Source organism: Lactuca saligna, chromosome 4 (genome assembly GCF_052625555.1).
Source record: "Lactuca saligna cultivar CGN05327 chromosome 4, ASM5262555v1, whole genome shotgun sequence".
Lineage (NCBI taxonomy): Eukaryota > Viridiplantae > Streptophyta > Magnoliopsida > Asterales > Asteraceae > Lactuca > Lactuca saligna.
The window spans coordinates 78,749,522-78,763,009 of NC_136420.1; the positions used below are offsets into that span (position 1 = coordinate 78,749,522).

The 13,488-nt window shown below is 31.3% G+C and overlaps 1 long non-coding RNA gene across 2 annotated transcripts; it reads right to left on the minus strand.

Moving 5' to 3' along the window:
* Positions 1-300: 300 nt before the first annotated feature.
* On the minus strand, positions 301-4,054 carry LOC145042184 (uncharacterized). 2 transcript variants are annotated; one of them, XR_013680564.1, is made up of 4 exons: positions 3,441-4,054; positions 3,232-3,310; positions 688-3,122; positions 301-579 (listed from the first exon to the last, which is right to left on the minus strand). It is a non-coding gene; the product is annotated as an uncharacterized LOC145042184 (long non-coding RNA). The 2 variants fall into 2 exon arrangements; XR_013680563.1 differs by having other exon boundaries at positions 3,232-4,054.
* Between the last annotated feature and the right edge of the window lie 9,434 nt (positions 4,055-13,488).

Here is a 13,488-nt window from a genome sequence, read left to right on the forward strand (position 1 = left end):
ATATTATTTTTATCCATTATATAGTATCTTATCTTCTAACGAATACTAAAAAATTTAATTTTTAGTTTTTTTTCAAGAGTTTTGACTATTTTTTTTATAGTTTCTACCTGACAATTTAACTGATAATGTTGAAGCCTTTTCAAATGTTGGAATTGGCTATTGTTTGAATGTCTCTTGATGTAAATTTTAAGTAATTATTGTTTATAGTCATTATTTTATTTAGAACTAGGTGAGTGACCCCGCGGGGTTAGATGTGAGATTTTTTGTTCAGTTGATTAATTGGTAATGGGATCCAAAAACTGGAAAAAAAAAGTTGTTACCACCGAAATTCCCCTAGTCTCTTTGATAACGATTTTGGTTGAGTGAGATACCAATCTTGAATTCAATCCAACATTCAGTGCATATGCAACATCAAATTAAATGAATAGCTCTGTCATGGCTGCAAACACATACAGTTGCAATTTCAATTCTCACTTTACCATCCAGAAGTGGCCCTGCCAAGAAAGATACAGAGAACCAATCTTTAATGCCTCTTCATATTTTCTTAGAATACATCCATCATCATCGCCATGCCATATGCTAGTTTCCAACAAAAACAAAAAAAAAAAAAAAAGTAATAATTATCAACACTGAAAATTAGTTTTAAAGTGATTTAAAAATAATTTATTAAACGAATAGAAAAAAGACCTTCATCCACTACATTTAATCACGTGCAGAAAGAATATTCATCTCTTTTTGAGCCAAATGCTCTATTCTCCAATGATTTCATTGCATTTCCATCTCTTCAGCATCTCTTTTTCTTTGCTCCTTGTCTACGACCTAAAAGATCTTCTTCTTTTTTTTTTTTTTTTTTTTTTTTTTTTTTTTTTTTAACAAATATTTTGTAACTACATGGTATTACGATTAACATGAAAAATATAAATACAAAAATCAACCTCATCTTCTGCACGGAAACATAATCTGAGTTCTGTGGATTTGTTTTCATGGTGATTTCAGCTAAATAAACATTTGAGCGGTCAAATTTTTTTAGTGCAAAAATCTTAAAATCAATTTTTTTTAACTATAAAAACAATATGCAGGGGCAGTTTGGTCCATAACCATTAAAATCAAAAACTTCTAACTATAAAAAACAGTATGCAGGGACTGTTTATAGAACTTATTACCCAAGAAACTTTGCATTTGATTTTTTTTTTTTTTTAAACTTTGCATTCAGGACCTGTTTACAGAATCCAATGTCACAACTTACTAAACTGACATATTTGAGTGCAGGAGTTGTGTAATTGTTGGTCACGTCTGTTTGTCAAAACAAAAACACAGATTGATAATTTTTTTAATGGAGGGAAAAAAGTGAAATATTATAGATAAGCACCAAAATTCATTAATATGTGGTTGACATACCTTTGATGTGGCTTAAACCCACATATATATGTCTATGATGTAGATTATTTGTTGTCTTGTTATGATTAATTTCCTAAAAGTCATTATTTGGAATATTTGGATTTGCATTCCATTCTAACACAATGTGATAGAGATAAGTTGTTTGATCATAATGTGCAACAACGTGAGTGGTCTGCAATAAATTCAAAATAAATTAAAGTAAAACAAGATTGAATCCATGAAACTAAAATGAATTCATATGTCATCCACAAACAACATAATTTTCATTCAATCACACATACAAACAAAATAGCCATTAAGCCAATGTTGTATTCACATTTTAAATTTCATGGAGAACTATTTCCTCACAATATAACTCTTGTCTCCTTAATTACGGAAGATTATTAGGATTTAAGATCATTAAGCCTACGCTTTTCAACCAAAATAAAATATTCCAAATGCACTAGCTAAAAGAAACATGAGACAAAAAAATAGAATTTTTAAATTCATACAAATGCATACCTGCTGTATTGCTTCTTCAGTGGTAGTAACGCATAACATTCTTTTCATAACCAAATAAACATATTGATACTCTAAGCATACTATAAACGGCTTAAATTTAGCAAAGTCTTCTAATTATTAGACAAATAATGGAGTTTTTTACCAAGATATTGTAAATTAAAAAAAAATATTTACCAGAGTATAGTAGTTTTGAAATTATTCACAGAAAGATTGTAAAAAGGATTTAACATGTGAAACATGGGCCACAGGTTCCATTCAAATTTGTTTTCTAAAACATTTGTCGAAGCTATAATAAAGAAATTAGTAATGAAGATGAAGATGAAGAAGCATAATTTAAGAAATACCTGCAGGACTAGAAAGCAAGATCCTAGGATTGACAATTGGTGTTAAGAAACATATTTAAGTTTTTCTTTATGCTTCAAATATATATAAGAAGCTGCAATAAGAACTATTTTTGTGTTGTCCTTACAAAAAAAAATAGAAAAGACAGAAAATTGTCAGATACATAAGAAAAACATCGTCAGATCTTTTAATAGCATGAGAAACAGTCATTGAGTATAAAACCTTAAATAATAAGGGAAGTCATTAAAAGAAACTTCAACTTCAATCCCAATCCATCTCTGATATAATACGTTATTAGCAAAATTAAAAGAAGGTGATGAGATTTCTAGAATCCTTGCTAAACTGCTGCAAAATAATTGTAAAAAACTTTCAATTCCATTAATGGAGTCAATAGTTTTAACAACACAATCTGATTAAAACTCCAATGTAACATCAATAGGTAGTTAGTGATCTTATGATCCTTTGTTTGTTCGAACATATAAGTGCCTAAATACATGTAACTTCATTACTGGAGATGGTTGTGGTTATTTTAAATTGAAAAGAAACCTAATATGAAATTACAGAAATAGCCCTATCCTATCACACAAACCTTTGGTGCCTCAAGAACACGACCCTCAATTTGAGCAAGTTGTTTCTCAATACTGATTCCACAGGAAGCAGGTAAAGGGTCATCATCGTAATTATAGTTTTTCATAGCTTGATAAGTTAAACAAAGGACAATTATATGTGAATCATTGTAGTTCTCAGGTACCATGGTTCAAGCATTTCAGCGACTAGTTAGGGTGCATAGTCAAACTACCCTTCAAATCTCAGTACAACATCAGGGGTGCTGCAGCGTATACGGTGGTGGGCGGTGGTAGTGAAAGCCTCCTCGGTTCCAACTGCCAACCAATTGAAATTAGGGAAAATAGTATAGATTAAAAAAAATCATATGTTTAACATTGTGCACATAAGATAATAGGTTAATGAAGTACTCTCTTAGGCCCATACTTGTCTAAGAATCCTTTTGTGGAGAAATGTCCCAGGTTGATGTTGTAGGCCTTAATCACTGCATGTAATCCTCAAATGCCTGAAAGAATGAATAATAAGTTTACAAAGCTTTGGAAATGTTATCAAACAGTGGCTGCACTTTGTGATTATAAAAAAAAAAGTAAAAAAAAACGAAGAAGAGGTCACTTGTCATCGTATTCCATCATGACCTGATATTATCGAACCATCGGATCAAAATCAGAGTGTAATCGAGCTGGGTCTCGTTTGAAATCAAAATCTGACGGTGGAAGGAGAAGGTGCAGGGACGTGGTAGAAGGAGAGCAAGAAGAATGATGAAAACATTGGTGTACATAACGGATTTCTTTGACTCCTTTGGTTCTTCAAAGTCATCTATGGAGTTTGTGGTTGTGGCTGATGGCGGTGACGGAGCACGAAGCGGAAAATTTGATTCTTGTGTCTGGAAGCCGACATCGATACGGTAGGAAACCATCTGTAGTCGAAGTTGGGAATCGACTAAGCATCCGAAATAGAAGATACATGGGAAAGATGGAGATGCGATTGAAGAACATAGTAGTAGAAGAAGCAAAATCGATCGGTGGGGTGGTTTTAAGGCCTTCTGGACGATTCTGATGAGAGAACAAAAAGGTTGGATAATCAGGAGGAATGGACGGCGACCCAATTTCAGAGATGAAAAAGGGAGTGGTACTGACGAAAGCTTTGGCGGAGGCGGTGTCTTCCAGAAACAGAAATCTAAACATCGGTGAGAAAACGGTGAAGGAAATTCACGGTTACCAGATGCTTTGGCTTCCCCGAAACGATTCGATGCTTCTAGCACTCCACCTCATATATATATATATATATATATATATATATATATATATATATATATATATATATATATATATATATATATATATATATATATATGGTAAAGATTACAAATTTTTAACAAATCGTTCGTATCTTCGAAACATTTTGCATGATTAGTTTAAATTAGGAATTGTACACTTATGTTATATCAAATATCCAAACATACATAACGTTGATCACATGTTTCAATGTATATATTAATTTTAATTAATCATTATAATTTTACAAATAAAACATCTATCTTTATAAATTAATATTTTTTTTTGAAAACGTTGATTAGTTATTAGGATTAGTTTTACATTTATATGTATTTTTTTATATATATCCCCGCGTTATATGCGGGTTCATAATCTAATTCTTTATAATATTTAACAAAAATCGAATTATCGAATCATTAACAACATTTATAGTTAAAACAATCTTTTTATATAACAAATAATTATTATTATTATGATTGTTTGAATATTATAATATTATTTTTCATTATAAAACGGTAGTGATATAATAAATATACAGTCTACTCTTTGTAAGAATTGAAGAGTCAAAAATACATTAATTGTAGGGAATTTGACTTACTAAGGTAATTAAGTATTTCAAATGTTCACATATGGGTAATATTGTTTTTTTTGTACTCATTTACCCAACTAACTTGTTTCAGCCGTTCAATAATAACCAACATTACCGGCTATTACCTGTTTTAGCCGGTAACATTGATTTAGCTCGGTTTAAAACATTACGTGGAATCTTACGTGGCCATTACACCCCTTTCTCATTTAATTAGGGTTCGTCATCGTCAGCTAACACACCTCGATTACCTTCTTCTGTGAGAAATCAATCGATACATCAAATCGATGATTAGGTCTTGGAATTGAAGTTGGAATTGAAGTCGACTACTAGCATGGCATCCTCATCTACAGGTATGTATGTATCTGTAGATTTTCATTACAATGGATTCTTTTCGCCAAACCCATTGGTGTACTTAGACCCCGTAAAAACAAATGTACGTGATGTGGATTTTGGGGGATTTACGTATAAAGAGTTTCTTTTGTGGCTTACGAAATTAACAAATGGAGAATGTGATAATGTCTACTACTGTATGAGAAAGGAAAGCTTGTGTGAGGGTATTAGAAGAATCGACAGTGATGCTGATTATTGGGAGTTTGTGGAGACTGTTTATAGTCTGGAGAGTGATAGTCTTGAGAGTGAGTTAGATGTGTACATTGACCACCGAAATGAACCAATTCTTGATTGGGCTGATAACGAGTTCTTAGAAGATGGTAAAGGGTATGAGTTGGATGAGTTGGATGAAGAGGATGACAAGGATTCTGAAGTTTCAATGAAAATGGAATATGAACATGAATGGGATGATGAAGATGAACATACTTTTGATAAAACTGTTAGAGACCCATTCTTGGACAAACTTTCAGGGCATATTAGTGATGATGATGAAGAGGAAGCAAACAATGGGAAACTTAAGGATGTTGTGTTCCCTGTCCATAATGAGAATCAAGAATGGGAGCAAATGGTGCCAGTTTTGGGTATGAAGTTTTCTAATCCATTAGAATTGAAGTTGTGTATCACCAACTATGCAGTCAAAAATGGATATGATTTATGGTATGAGAAAAGTGATCATGAAAGTTTATTGGTAAAATGTTGTAAAGGTAAGACAAATAAACAAGGTAAAGGTTGTCCTTTTAGATTATGGGCAACCTGGATGAGCAGTGAAAAATCATTCCAGATTAAATCTCTGAATGATATGCATAATTATGCAAGAGTGTTCAAATTTGGGTCCATTGTTACCTATAAATGGATAGCAAAGCATTTCATGAATCATATACTTCATAAACCAAAGATGAGTATAAGGAAGTTGAAAGCTAAGGTCAGCAAGAAATTTAATTTGATTGCAAGTGTTGGTCAATGCAGAAATGCAAGGAAGTATGCATTTCAGGAGATAGAGGGTACTTTGAAAGAGCATTATGCAAAAACATGGAGCTATGGAGAAGAGATAAGAAGGACTAACCCTGGATCAACAGTGAAGATGGATGTAGATGTCATGCCTGATGGAACCACATATTTCTCAAAGTTTTATGTATGTTTCAAGGGATTGAAGGATGGATGGATTGAAGGTTGTAGGAGGGTAATTGGACTAGATGGTTGCTTCCTAAAGGGCATATGCAGAGGTCAGTTGCTCTCTGCTATAGGTAGAGATGCAAATAACCATATATATCCCATTGCTTGGGCTGTTGTATCAGTGGAAAGTAAAGAAACATGGAAGTGGTTTATTAACCTTCTAATTGAGGACCTTGGAATGGGAGTTGGGCATGGACTAACCTTGATATCAGACCAACACAAAGTAATCAATTTTTATTATTTTCATCTTTATTTTAGCTTATGTTATGTTTTTGTTGTTTAAATTTTGTGTCTATTGCTAACAGGGATTACTTGAGGCTGTGAAGGAAAGGGTCCCAGCAGCAGAGCATAGGCAATGTGCTAGGCACATATGTGCTAACTTACTGAAAAGGTTTAAGGGACAAGTGTTTAGAAAGCTTTTCTGGTATGCTGCTGCAACTACTACCCCTGCAAAATTTGAACAACACATGAATGAAATCAAGAAATTAGAGCCACTAGCTTATGACCATTTGATGGAAAGAGACCCTAAAACTTGGAGTAAAGCATTTTTTCAGACTGATAGGGCTTGTGATGCATATGAAAATGGTATCTCTGAGATTTTCAACTCTGTGATTGAAGTTGCTAGGAAGAGACCACTAATCACCATGTTAGAAGAAATTCGAATTTATGTGATGGAGAGGATTTATAGACAGAAGATTAAGGGGCAATCTTGGGATTTAACCATATGTCCTACCATTAGGCTGAAGTTGTCCAAGCTTAAGGATCTCCAAAGGTAAGTGCTTAAAACTGTTTGTCCTTATATATGTTTGTCTTTAAACATGTTTGTCCTTATATATGTTTGTCTTTAAACATGTGTATATGGACAGGTTTTGGAAAGTAATACCATCTGGTTATCAACAGTATGAAGTCAGACTTGGGTATGATGCATATGTTGTGGATATTGGTAGTAGGACATGTGCCTGCAGAACTTGGCAGTTAACAGGTTACCCTTGTGTGCATGGGTATGCTTGCATTGCAAGCCTCAACAGGGATGTAGAGGAGTATGTGTCACCATGGTTTACCACATCAATGTACCTAAACTGTTACAGGAATACCATTAACCCACTAAATGGTAGTGACATGTGGCCTCATGTAGACTACATCAGCCCATTGCCCCCTAAAAGGAGAAGGCTACCAGGAAGACCATCAACAAAAAGGAAAAGGGATCAGATTGAGAGGGAAAACCAAGGAAAAAAGCATTCAATCACAAAAAGAGGTAGTGTGATGAAATGCAGCATATGTAGGGAAAATGGGCATAATAGAACAACCTGTCCTCAAAAACCAATTGGGGAATCATCAAATGCAAGTTCAAAGAAAAAGAAATCCAAGAAAGCTGGTATGTTTGATATATTTATTTGTATATAACTTGTATAACTTAACATATTGGGCATAACTTAACTTTTCAAGTAATACAAAACAGATAAAGTGAAGGTTGTATTGGCACATGAAGTTGATATTGACAGTGACATTGAAGTTGAAATAGAACCTGAAAGTGATGTTGACTCTTTTGATCTTGAATTTGAAGATGATGTGCAACCTAAAGTTGAAGATGGAGTAGAACCTGAAGTCCAAGATGGAGTGCAACATGAAGTTCAAGATGAAGTGCAAGCTGAAGTTGAACCTGAAAATCATCCTGAAGTTCATGATGCTAACCAAGTTGAAGTTCACCTTGCAGTTCAAGCTGAAGTTGAACCTGAAGTGCAAGTTCAAGTTGAAGATGCTAACCAAATTGTAGTTCAAGATCAAGTGGAAATACCAGCTTTTCAAGTTGTAGTGGGAAAGAGGGCAAGGAAACCTTCAGAAAGAATTACAAAACTGAAGATAAGAAAGATGTGGGAGGGAAAACAGGGCAGTAGTGATGACAATTGGTATGAGTTGGATTAACTTTTGGCTTATTGTACTGTTGTTAATGTTTTTGGCATCTTTGACTGACATCTTTTAACTTTGGAATCTTTTGGCACATCTTTTGAAAACTAGTTGGAATAGCTTAACTTTTTGCACATCTTTTGGGTGTAATGAATGTTTAACTATGTTATGTAAAACTTTTGACACATCTTTTGAAGTCAATGTTCTCTGGAATGTCTATAATATATTACCATCTTTTGCACATCTTTCTAATACCATTAGTATTATTTATAATTTATTACCAACTTTTAGAATATCAACTGTAATCATAATTCCTTTACAGTGTAATCATAATTCCATTACATTGTTTGAACAATTCAATTCCAATGATTCACAATAACATTACAAGTTTTGTACACTACCATTCCAATGTTTCAATTACCATCTTTTGCACATCTTTCTAATACCATTTGTATTATTTATAATTTATTACCATCTTTTAGAATATCAACTGTAATCACAGTTCCTTTACAATGTAATCACAATTCCATTACATTGTTTGAACAATTCAATTCCAGTGATTAACAATAACATTACAAGTTTTGTACACTACCATTCCAATGATTCAATTCCAATGATTCAATTACAATGATTCAATTCCATAACAATGTTTATTACTATCTTTTATACTACCAAGTTTAATGCCCATTCCATTACAATGTACTATTCCATTCCAATGATAGAATATAACCTTTTTCATTGAAAACATCACAAAAGCATACATAATTTAGTCATACTACATCATAATACATAATTTAAAACAACATTTTGACATACAAGAGAAACAAGAAAATTAATGCAAGTCTATGGGTAAACAATTTCCAGTTGACTTTGTCAAGTTCTTGTTTATTCCTGTTCTTCTCTTCTTCAATCTTCATCCTACATATGCTGATTTCATTCTCCAAGGTACAAATTTTCAAGGTAAGATTGCAACTTTCTTCTGCTTTCATCCTGTAATGCCCTCTTCCATCTTTCCTCCCTTCATCCTCATCCAACCATTGCCAAAATTTACAGCTTGGACTTTTTCCATTCTTCAAGAAATTTATAAGAACATGTTAAATTGAAGGATGAAGAAGAAGTAAAAAATATGAATTACCAGTGAGTTTTGACAAACTCTGAATTTCCTTCCAGGATTGTCTGGGGTTCTTGATGTCTTCACACGAGATGGCAAATCGCAATCACATGGATGATCCGGTTGTAATTCGTCTTGTCGTTTGGAAGAAAAGGATGAGGAAGAAGATGCCATCGATCGATCTAGGGTTTTAATTAATAAGCTGTCGTATCTCACCCTCTTATAATGTAAGCACTTCTCAATGTCACGTAGGTGATGAGTATTGTAGCGTACAAGCCACGTAGATGCCACATCACCCAAAACTTACAATAGCCGGTAATGTTGGTTATTTTTGAACGGCTGAAACAAGTTTGTTGGGTAAATGAGTACAAAAAAAAACAATATTACCCAGATGTGAACATTTGAAATACTTAATTACCTTACTAAATCAAATTCCCTTAATTGTATATGTACAATACATCTTTTTAACTTCTTTACGTCTAAAAAATAATTTATTTTATTATCTCTCTTTTTTCTGAAACGTCATATTTATCAAATTGAAACAATTGATTATGTTTTGTTTGTAACTATTGTTTTAAAATTTTTAACGAAATTATGTTGATTTGTTTTAACGAATTTTTATATTAACAAATTACATTTTTGATGTTATAGGCCTATAGTTTTTAAAAATATTATCAACATTAATAATTGATATTGTTTACGATGAATTTATCTCTTAACTTATTTTTATAGATTTGTTCTAGCACCATCTTAAAACTGATACCTTATTAAAAGTTATATTATCTAAATTTTTGATTATATCTTTTGTGCTAAAAGTTGTCTATTGTTTATACTAATAGGAAAATAGCTAATAATTTTACCTTTTTGTTAAGTCTCATCGTCAATGGAATATACATATACTACTAAGTTTATTATATATTATATTAATTTTATTTCACCGACTCTTACCCCCAGTTTTCCTTTGTTTTCACTTCATCGCCTCTGTACCCCACTTCATGTTTCTTCACCACACTGTCCATCCGCACTCAGTCTCCTCCCTCTTTAGCTACCCACCTCCGACACCGTTTTGAGCCCTCATCTTGATTTCGGTATGATTTTGTTTCCATTTGGGGTTTGCTTCGTACTTCCATCTTCACTGATCCTACTATTTTCTTTTTTCATGTTTGATTTACGTTTCCGCCTTCTCCGACTCAACATCAATTACAAAGTTCTTCAACGGTTGGTATGTTGATTCGATTATCCTCTTTCTAATATCATGTTTTGCCTGTTCATATGTATCCATGACAGCCCACGTTTGCACTCCTGGTTCTCATTTGCTTTTAACCTTCGCACCAACAAACGACTTCTTATGGTTCTTTCATCTTCTCTTAGTTGTTATTTAGCATCTTTTATTTGTTTCTAAATTGATATTCATTGCCTTGAGGGTTTTCAATTTGAGTGTTCTAATTTGATCATATTCAGCTTTTGATTTATTCTATAAAATCCGGTGCATCTGCCTTACCTTGTATTGTTCTCATTTGTTCGTATGATAAATTAATTCTCTTTAATGTCTTGATCAATTATTTATGATAAGATTTTGTTTTTGAATTTATGTTACAAAACCAACCTTTAACTATGAAGTTTGCTGATCTGAGAAGTGGGAACATATATGTTGAACAAAAAGACTCCCATATTCATATGTGTTTCATTAGAAGACCAAACTACCCTTCGTATAAGAATGGTTTACAAATGATACTCTATGATTGAGTACTTCTTAGATTATGTATGTTTGTCAATTGGTTACCTTTTGAATGATTACCTTTAAAACTGTGAACTGGTTATTAGAATATTTGTTTTATGAAATTGATTCTTCTGGTCTTAGATGGCTTCAAATTTAACAATAATATATATTTAGTTGGGATGCATATTACTTGCTTTATAAAAAGCCTGAACTAAAAGGGTTTCAAAAACTTAAATTTTCATGAAATCTTCAATTATTTGTTTATTTATTTATTTGTTCGAACAACTTTCCAAAGACATATATAGTCGTTTAGTTTATTGAAGACCTCAAAACCATAAAATGAATTCCTTTAGTTTTATAAAAGAGCACAAAAGCACATAATATATATAATTTCTTAATGCTTTGTATTAATTAATGTATATATTTTCCATTATTTCCTTTTCATATACCACCAAAATACTCATTTCTTTCTTGAAGCTATAATACCCGGTTTTTGTAAGTTCATAGGCAGTTATTATGGTTTTCATTTTTCAATTATCTAGGATCAAATAAGTTATTGATTGCTGACATAAATGCGTATTATTTAACTTTTCATAGCTTTAATCAATTGATGATCATAATTTTCCGATTTGACTTTGATTCATCATAGGTGAAATAAAGTCCCAAAAACTACCCCTTGCATTTAAAATATTAGAAAACAACCCCTTTTCACAATCACTTTCATTTTCTTGTCCAAATTTGAATCTTTAAATGTTTCCAGGGAGTAAGTGTTGTATACGTACATATTTTTTCTTTGTTGGAACAATAATGTGAGTTAATAAATGAATATTTTTCCCTTGTGCCACAATCTTGATGTGTATATCTTTTTTTTTTTTATGATCCACCAACATTGCATGATAAGGAAAAAGTTCTCCTTAAACGCGGCTGATAGGTATGTAGTTTTAATTTTTTTATTTTTATTTTTATTTAATAAGAAAAAATTGTATTAATTAACAAATAAATGAAAGTACGTTGTTATGATGAGTTTTAGAGAGATGTTGTTTGGGACAGTTTTTAAGGACCAAAAATGTAATTTTAGGTTTGCATGAATAGAATTATATATATATATATATATATATATATATATATATATATATATATATATATATATATATATATATATATATAAAATTAAAAAGACTAAAAATATAAATTAAAGTTGGACACATGCTCTTTTAGAAAGAAAACCAATGTTTTCTTATATAGTATAGATTAGGTGTAAAACCTATGTAAAACCTATGTAATATATTCAAATTTAAATAATAAGTACTTTTTAAAATAAAATTTTGAAATAAGAAATGAAAAAACATATTAATTGTAATTTATTATAATATTTATTATATTTGACACTTTACATATATAAGTATAAGATTACGTGGCTTTTTAATTTTAAAAATTAAAACCAAAAATTAACATGTAGATATTATTTATCTAAAAAATATCACAAAATGACAAGTGTTAAAACTCATTAGAGATTGATATGTGGTAAAAAATATTTATTTATTAGTGAGGATTAATAAATTGTACACACTATCTTTAGCAAATTTATTCTTCTTAAACACCATATACAAGACATGTTTTTTTTATACAATAGATTTTTTTTTAATTTAAAAGGAATCTTACAATTTCATTTGAGTTTTTACCGAACATGCATGAAACTTTTAATATCACACAATAATAAACACAAAACCATGTTAAAAGTACTTAAAAATCCACCAACAAAATATATCGAGAGCATAAGAGTTCTTATAACTACTAAAAACTTAGTAGAAATACAAATAAACACAAAACCATGTTAAAAGTACTTAAAAACCCACCAACAAAATATATCGAGAGCATAAGAGTTCTTATAACTACTAAGAACTTAGTAGAAATACAAAAGCAGTAAACATCGACCATTTCACAAGGATCTTATATACTAAGAACATCAGAAATAAAGAAGTTTAAAATGATATAGGATTTCGAGTTTAAGAACATATAGAAAAATATTCCAAAAGTTACTGTAATCTTGGAAAATCAACGATCTTCAAAGCTGCCATTTAAGATATTGCAAACATCTCCACTTTCCACTTGTAGCATCCTTTCAAGAAGATCCAACAATAAGTAAAAAAAATAAAATAAACACAAACCTATTAATTTGATCTTTTAGATAAAACCATATGCTTCCCATCTTGAAATCTCCATCCTAACCAAAAATCAAACAAATTTAGTAAAACTTTGAATAGACAAACAAATCAGTAAAAAATACGTCTCAACTACAATGCACAAATCAAAAACACACAACATATATATACAGCTTCAAGAGAAAACAAATGTGCAACAAAAACAAATAAACAACGTACTAATACAACATATATCAAATTCATACACAACTATATCATACACACGGATCTGATACATCTTACAACATACAAATATACCCAAAAGATATTATACTAAAAAGTTTAAAAAAAAAACACAAGGTTTTTTGTATCTTTTGTAC